Source organism: Opisthorchis viverrini (genome assembly GCF_000715545.1).
Source record: "Opisthorchis viverrini unplaced genomic scaffold opera_v5_72, whole genome shotgun sequence".
Lineage (NCBI taxonomy): Eukaryota > Metazoa > Platyhelminthes > Trematoda > Opisthorchiida > Opisthorchiidae > Opisthorchis > Opisthorchis viverrini.
The window spans coordinates 1,204,683-1,211,081 of NW_008751728.1; positions in this window are offsets into that span (position 1 = coordinate 1,204,683).

The window sequence follows — 6,399 nt, forward strand, 5'->3', positions numbered from 1 at the left end:
AAATGTGCGAACTAAATCACTCACAACCCGTTTTAAAAAACACGCTTCCCAAATGGCTTCTTCAGCAGATTATACTCATGATTGATGGATGAACGGCAAAAAGTGAAAATCACAGCAAGATAACAAGAAGTCAAGTTTTTTTGGGAAATTCGCAGTTCCAGGTGAAGTGGCAGACATCGAACGTGATATGGCCACAATTTCGTTTCCGAGGACAAGTAAAATAGAATCAGCACATTGTGCAATTCACGTGGACTTACCGAAGGAATATTCGTAGTCAAACATTTATCAAGTTTTCCTCTATTGCAAAAAAATGTTCACGAGGACTCTCCCACGGCAGCTCGCCATCGGTTTTGCACATATTGTGGACCTTGCCTTCAGATTTCGATGGAGTTGGGTCTTGTTGGAGACCCAAGTTATTCACACGTGCTGACTGACACTCGCTTTCAGATGGCTAGTACTGCCGTGGGGTAATTATTTCGATATCTTAAATATCGTTTAAACTGAGACTGTCTTTGTATTGCATAGTTGGTTGAAGATTATACCGAACGACATAGTACTCGTTAAGGCTAAGATAAGTCACGAAGGAATGTTTGCATAGTTTAGTTCCAAAAACCACTTGAAGTAGTTTTTTTTGCCGAGGCACACAGAGTGGGCAACAAATTTCAACCGACGTTGGAGCGACTGACTGTTAAAATCTACCATCTTGCTCACGAATTCCAACTGGACTAGTACAGTGCATCTAGCAGCATGTTGGGGGTCACCCTGAACATGTACCTCCTCCCATCAGTCACTTTCGGCAGCTACCAATCAGGTGGTTTTGGCCAAATTCTCGGAGCTAAGTCTCATTTTCTCTTACGGTCAATTAGAATAACTTTTGGAAGTGCAGTGGAACCTTGGTAGTCCGCAGACGCAACGAACTACTCTTAAGGTTGCTGAAAACGTCTCGATTTTTACTTTTACTTTCAGTAAGTAGGATACGATCTTCCTTGCACAACATGTGTGGTATCCGGCTTACGCGCTCTCCTTTTGCTTTATCCACCAGAGTTTTGCTACTTATGAGTAGTCAAAGGTTTCGCACAAAACAGATGTGACCATCCGCTACCCAGGTTTGGCTGGCTAAAAGAAAAAATATTGATTACTAAAAAGGTAATGGTAGAGAACAGGGTAAAAAGATAGTGAGTGGTGTTTTATAAAGGAGAGTGGTACCTCTTCTTTTCGGCTGACAAGACTCAAAGTTATAACTGTCCTGAGCCCAGTTTGCGGCCTGTCTCAACGGAACATCTTAGTTTACCCTAAAAACTACCATCGCTAGTCTTTTGAAGATGAATGCCAAACTAGGCGAACCGATTAGCAGCCGTGAAGCTAGTTGTACAACCATCGTGCTTTTGGAGGATTTCTTCAAGCCCTGCGGACGAAATCACGTCCCGAGGATTTTTGTGGAACATACCAAAACCAATCGTGATCTCACGGATCTTCGGTGGCCCACAATCTCTGCACGTCCAATCACACTGGCACCAGGCAACACTTCAGTTTAGCCTGCCGTGTCCTGGCAGACGTGTATGAATTTGAAGTAGTCACAACTGCATTGGCTGTCAACGTTAATCCGAGGAAAGATATTTTCTCCGAAACAAGTCAATAAAGTTATTTGAAGCCACCATCCTCAACAAAATCTACAAGGAATCTCCCCCGGGGGGCTTAATTTATAACCTACAGAATAATGTTTATTTTTGGTCCTTTCCATCTCTAAACTCTAGAGAAGGATGCGACATCGCTCAGTTCCATCTGCCGCGGTAGCCAGCTACAAAACACCCTGCTTGTTCATCCTTTAAGTGATTAATGGTTTTGAGCCTCATCGAAAATTCAGTTGGATCAGGTGACAGGAGACGATCGATTGCAACAGACCGAATACAACTAAATGTCCAGTCGCACTTTCCCTGTTTCGATGACCTCTGTTTTTGGATGCGCACACACTGTCTGGGGTACCGGTTGACTGGGAAACCACCCCAGCAAAATAATTCGGTGGGTTCGAATGCGGCGAAAGTGCATCAAATACGCGCGCAGTTTGGAGATTGTTGAAGTGGCGTAGGAATTGAGCATTGCAATCCAATTGCTCACGTCACGAAACTGTTGTGTTTTTGTTTCTTTTTCCCGAACGGATGATTAAAAATGCATTTTTGGAGATGGAGTTGGCGGAGGGTGTGTTTCGTCTTTCGCCCCCGAGCCATCGTACGAACATGTGGACTCCCCAATGTTCCCATCTTATTCTGACAACTTTATCTCTTTATAATGGTTTTATTTTACAAGTAAATCTGGATCTTTCCAGAGAAGCGAGCCAAAAAATTAACCCCTACTACCCAAAAAGATTAGAAAAAAGAGGACATGAAATTTGCACTTTTAGTTTTTATTGAAGAGGGTGAAATTGGGACATGTCATAAATAATTTGTATGAAAAGGTCCGTTTTTCGGTACCTTTGACTCCAAACCAACTCACACCAGTAGCTGTCCGCTAAGGATCGGTGTGTGCCGCATTGGTTTTTACTCTGCATTCTGTGGACGTGCTAAAGAGTTTCGATGGTTTGTGTGTGAGATCCAGTCGTTGAATCCACAAAGTTTTCGGTATGATTGACCATTTCATAAGTATAATTTGTGCCAGTCATCGTTTCAATTCCTTTGTATGATGCCCCTGATATCGGAGATGATGATTGAGCCGGGAGCGATGCAGGCCTGGACTGTGTCCATCAAAGTGGCCGATGTTCGATCTGGCACTGCATACCTGAACACTTCTTTGGTTTCCCGGTAGATCCCTCCGAAAATTCCCTGCTGGGGAAGGACTCGCCCTGCGTGGTTTTTACGGCGAAATATTAGCGCTTCATCGACGTGTAGACCTGGGACACCGATAACTATTGGAGTCTGCAAAAGCCGCAAGGTGCAAATTTCGTGAAGAAAGTTCTTCCAGTCAACAGCGGTCGTGTGGTTAATAGGTAATTCCTCTGAGGATCATTCGATTTTTGCCAAATTGTTGAAGCAGCAATAAATGAATAGGATTACTGTCCTAAACTCCATCCTAGACCACTCCAGCCAAGTTCCCTTTCGAAGACCGATTTCTTGCCGACACTGTCGGGCATTACACATTCACCTGTCAGAAACAGCTAAAAGTGTCATTTGGTAGCCATTGTTGTATAAATGTTGCTGATGGATCACTCAGTGGCTTTGCAAAAAACGCATTGCTGTCTCCTTGTCAAGAACGAGAGTTGAAGATGTCAGAAAGTTACTTTAAGGTTTCATGTCCGAACGGAGAAAATTTTTGCACAAAATGAGCCTAGATGCGGATAAGGAATCGTTTTCACCAAAAATGGGTCAAAGATGTTTGCGTACATTAAATTGGAGCCGACAAGATTGGCGGGGCCAAACTTTTCGCACATGCACTTTTGCATTGGTCGCGGAAAAGACCCGTGAATTTAACCTCTGCTGGAAATCTAAGGAGCCTTCCGCAGGTGTTTCGTCCCTGTCGGGAATCATCGGGATACCTCACTCATCACGAAAGGCGGTTAAAAAGCAAATAACTCGCGGCCATAAGTTCGAACGCTTAACCATTCGACCACGACTGGATGAGCTACAGGGTGATTAGTTTTCACTTAGACAGGGTCCTCCACTCATAGGACTGTCATCACATGACCACTTGTTCGGCAGACTCATCGATTGAGGACTTCTCAGATGGATGGTTTACGCAACTTACAGGCTCCATTTCTTTCTCGACTGTTTTCACAGTTTGAGAGTTCTGTAAATACTGATTTTGCCGGAATAGCTCAATAATAAACGAATATAGTGGGTACTTGGGAAAAAAGTAGATTCGTTTTTTGTTTGGGCATTACCCTTCGAGCCCAGACGATTTTTTGGACGACTGACCAGAAAATCACTTTGTGTGATGGACAAATGATGCGTGAATTCGCAGCCCCATGGGACACCAATGGATTGTGAACTTCAAAAACAGATCAATAATGAAAAAACAACTTGTTTTGATTTGACAACAAGGGTGGGGTTGGAATTAAATCAAATCACACGCACTTATTACTTGTATTTATTGATTTACAGTCGTCAAGACGGTCTGAGATTGTTTACTACCGAAAACCGGTGGAAAAGTTTTCGGCGGATAAAAATATACTCAACTGATCAATATCTAAACATCTCGGGTAACTAGAGGAACAGTTCGCGCACAAAGCATTACCTCGATCTTAGCCATGTCAGGTTATTTGAACAAAGCCTCATGACGGAAAGAAGAGAGCGATGGGGCTGGGAAGGAGACTTTGGACTTACAAACGTCCGAGATACCTATACCTCCCGCAGTTAGTCAGACAACATGAACGCCTCTGAAATCACTTGTCACCATATCAATCAGTGCTCCCCGAACCAGACAAACGGAGGGTCATGCGGACCACATCTTGGAAGGCGAACGGCATCTAAGCTTATCGTAACAGTCTTCACTTCATTCTGCCCTATCAAAGTCGGTATACCTCTAGGTTTTCGCCACTCCAACTCAGGCACACAAAACAGCTCTCCTCTTGGTAGGCAGTTACTGTGGATGTGTAACACATGGTCCAGTCCACCCCGCAATGTTGGAGGCACTCTTTGAGTGAAGTCTCTTCTCCATCACTCGAAACCCGTCTCCTGATCGACTCATTCCGAATTCGCGTGGTCCTGTCACCTCGAGCCATCGTTCTGAGACATCAGTGGTCAGAAACCGGAAGACGTCTCTGATCCTCGGCGCTAAATGGTGAAGTTCGTATTAGTCCGCACTGTTAGCTGACACCAGCCCCTTCCGAGATGAAACAGAGTCATCGATGGCGCAAATTCTGACTTTTGCGAATAGATGTGAGACGTTAGATGGAGAAACGTGAGTGAGTGGAGGGAAGTTGGATTTGGTGCGAGCGATTCTCTTTCTGTCGGTATCCCGTGAAAAAGAGGTGGTGGGCGAACCAATCGGTCAAGTTTTTATTTGTAGTGTCCAAGTTTGAACAGCGAATCAACATCGCCATCCAAGGAAGTCTGTTTTAGAATCCTCCCCGATAAGTGAGGAAGCGTTGTGGCATGAGAGCACTTTCATGTACTACAGCCATTTGAATGCATGTTACAATTCGACATTAAAGATGCCTTGACGAATCAGCTGTCAGTGAGGATCTTTGAAAAAGGCTGCTATACGAAATTTCCGATAAGCATGTCTTGTCCCAGTGTTTCGAATTTAAAGTTACTGAATAAAATTCACAAAACTTTCAAATTCAGTTTACATCGAACAAACCTTGCATGTAGCAAGAATGCCAGGATTGGATTATGTGAATGTAGATTTGTCTGACCACACCATCGCTTCGCTCCACTGCCATCCCTGACAAAGCAGTCACGATGTCATCTCGATTGGTGATGAAACGTTTGCAGTCACGCAGCCCAGCTTATCGGCCATTTATCTGGAATTCACAACAGAATGATACAGGTGGATCGGCACATCACCAGCTGTCATGATTTGTTCTGGGTAGAAATTCAGCGCCAACTTACTCCCCGATTCCGAGATCGCAAAGCGAAAACTGCACAACCAGACCCCAGCTTTCACTTATGGAATCGTTACTTGAACAGTGCCCTCGTTATCATCAAAAGGAATGGACCATGTTGAAGAAGCCATTTTACGAATGACATCATTGTCACATAGAAGAAAGCAATAGCAGACTGACAGTTTTAGCATCCACTGAACGCACAAACAAAAACAGGGGTCTACAGAAAGGCTTCAGGCACGAAGGACATTCTGCAATGCCACGGCGGCTATCAAAACTGTCATAAACAGAGATACGTAGACAGTTGGTGACAAGTACAGCGTTTAAGGTAATTAGAGGTGTTGACATTATTGCCTACGTCTGGTGATAAGGCAAGCCGCGTTGACTTACGCCTAAAACCCCAACAGTCGAATCCTTCACATGGGATTTATCAACGAATATGCGTTATGGACGGAAGCAGCTCTTCCGGTTACTGATGGTGTTACCTCGGCTGATTGTATGTGCAACCAGTTTGTCCGGCTGAGCGAATACGTCGACAGCCAAACTTAGCGAGAATAGCAATGATGTGATGAAGGTCGGGCCCTTTGGATACTGGGGAAGCGTCTAGAAAAAACAAGTAGCCTGCCATCACGGCATGAGCGCAGTTTGTTTTTCTTAAGGTTACACCAGCTTCACCAGTAGGTCCTACTAACAGAACATCCAGACTATTACTCAGCCTCGCCACCCAAAAAACTGTTCTTTTCTTGAGCAGCCCACGCACACGGACGGAATACTATTGTAACCGTGATACTACCGATGGAGAGGCAGGCAAGTAGTATGTTTTCTTTATGTAAATTCGCTTTGGGTCTCTTGAAAAGGGAGAT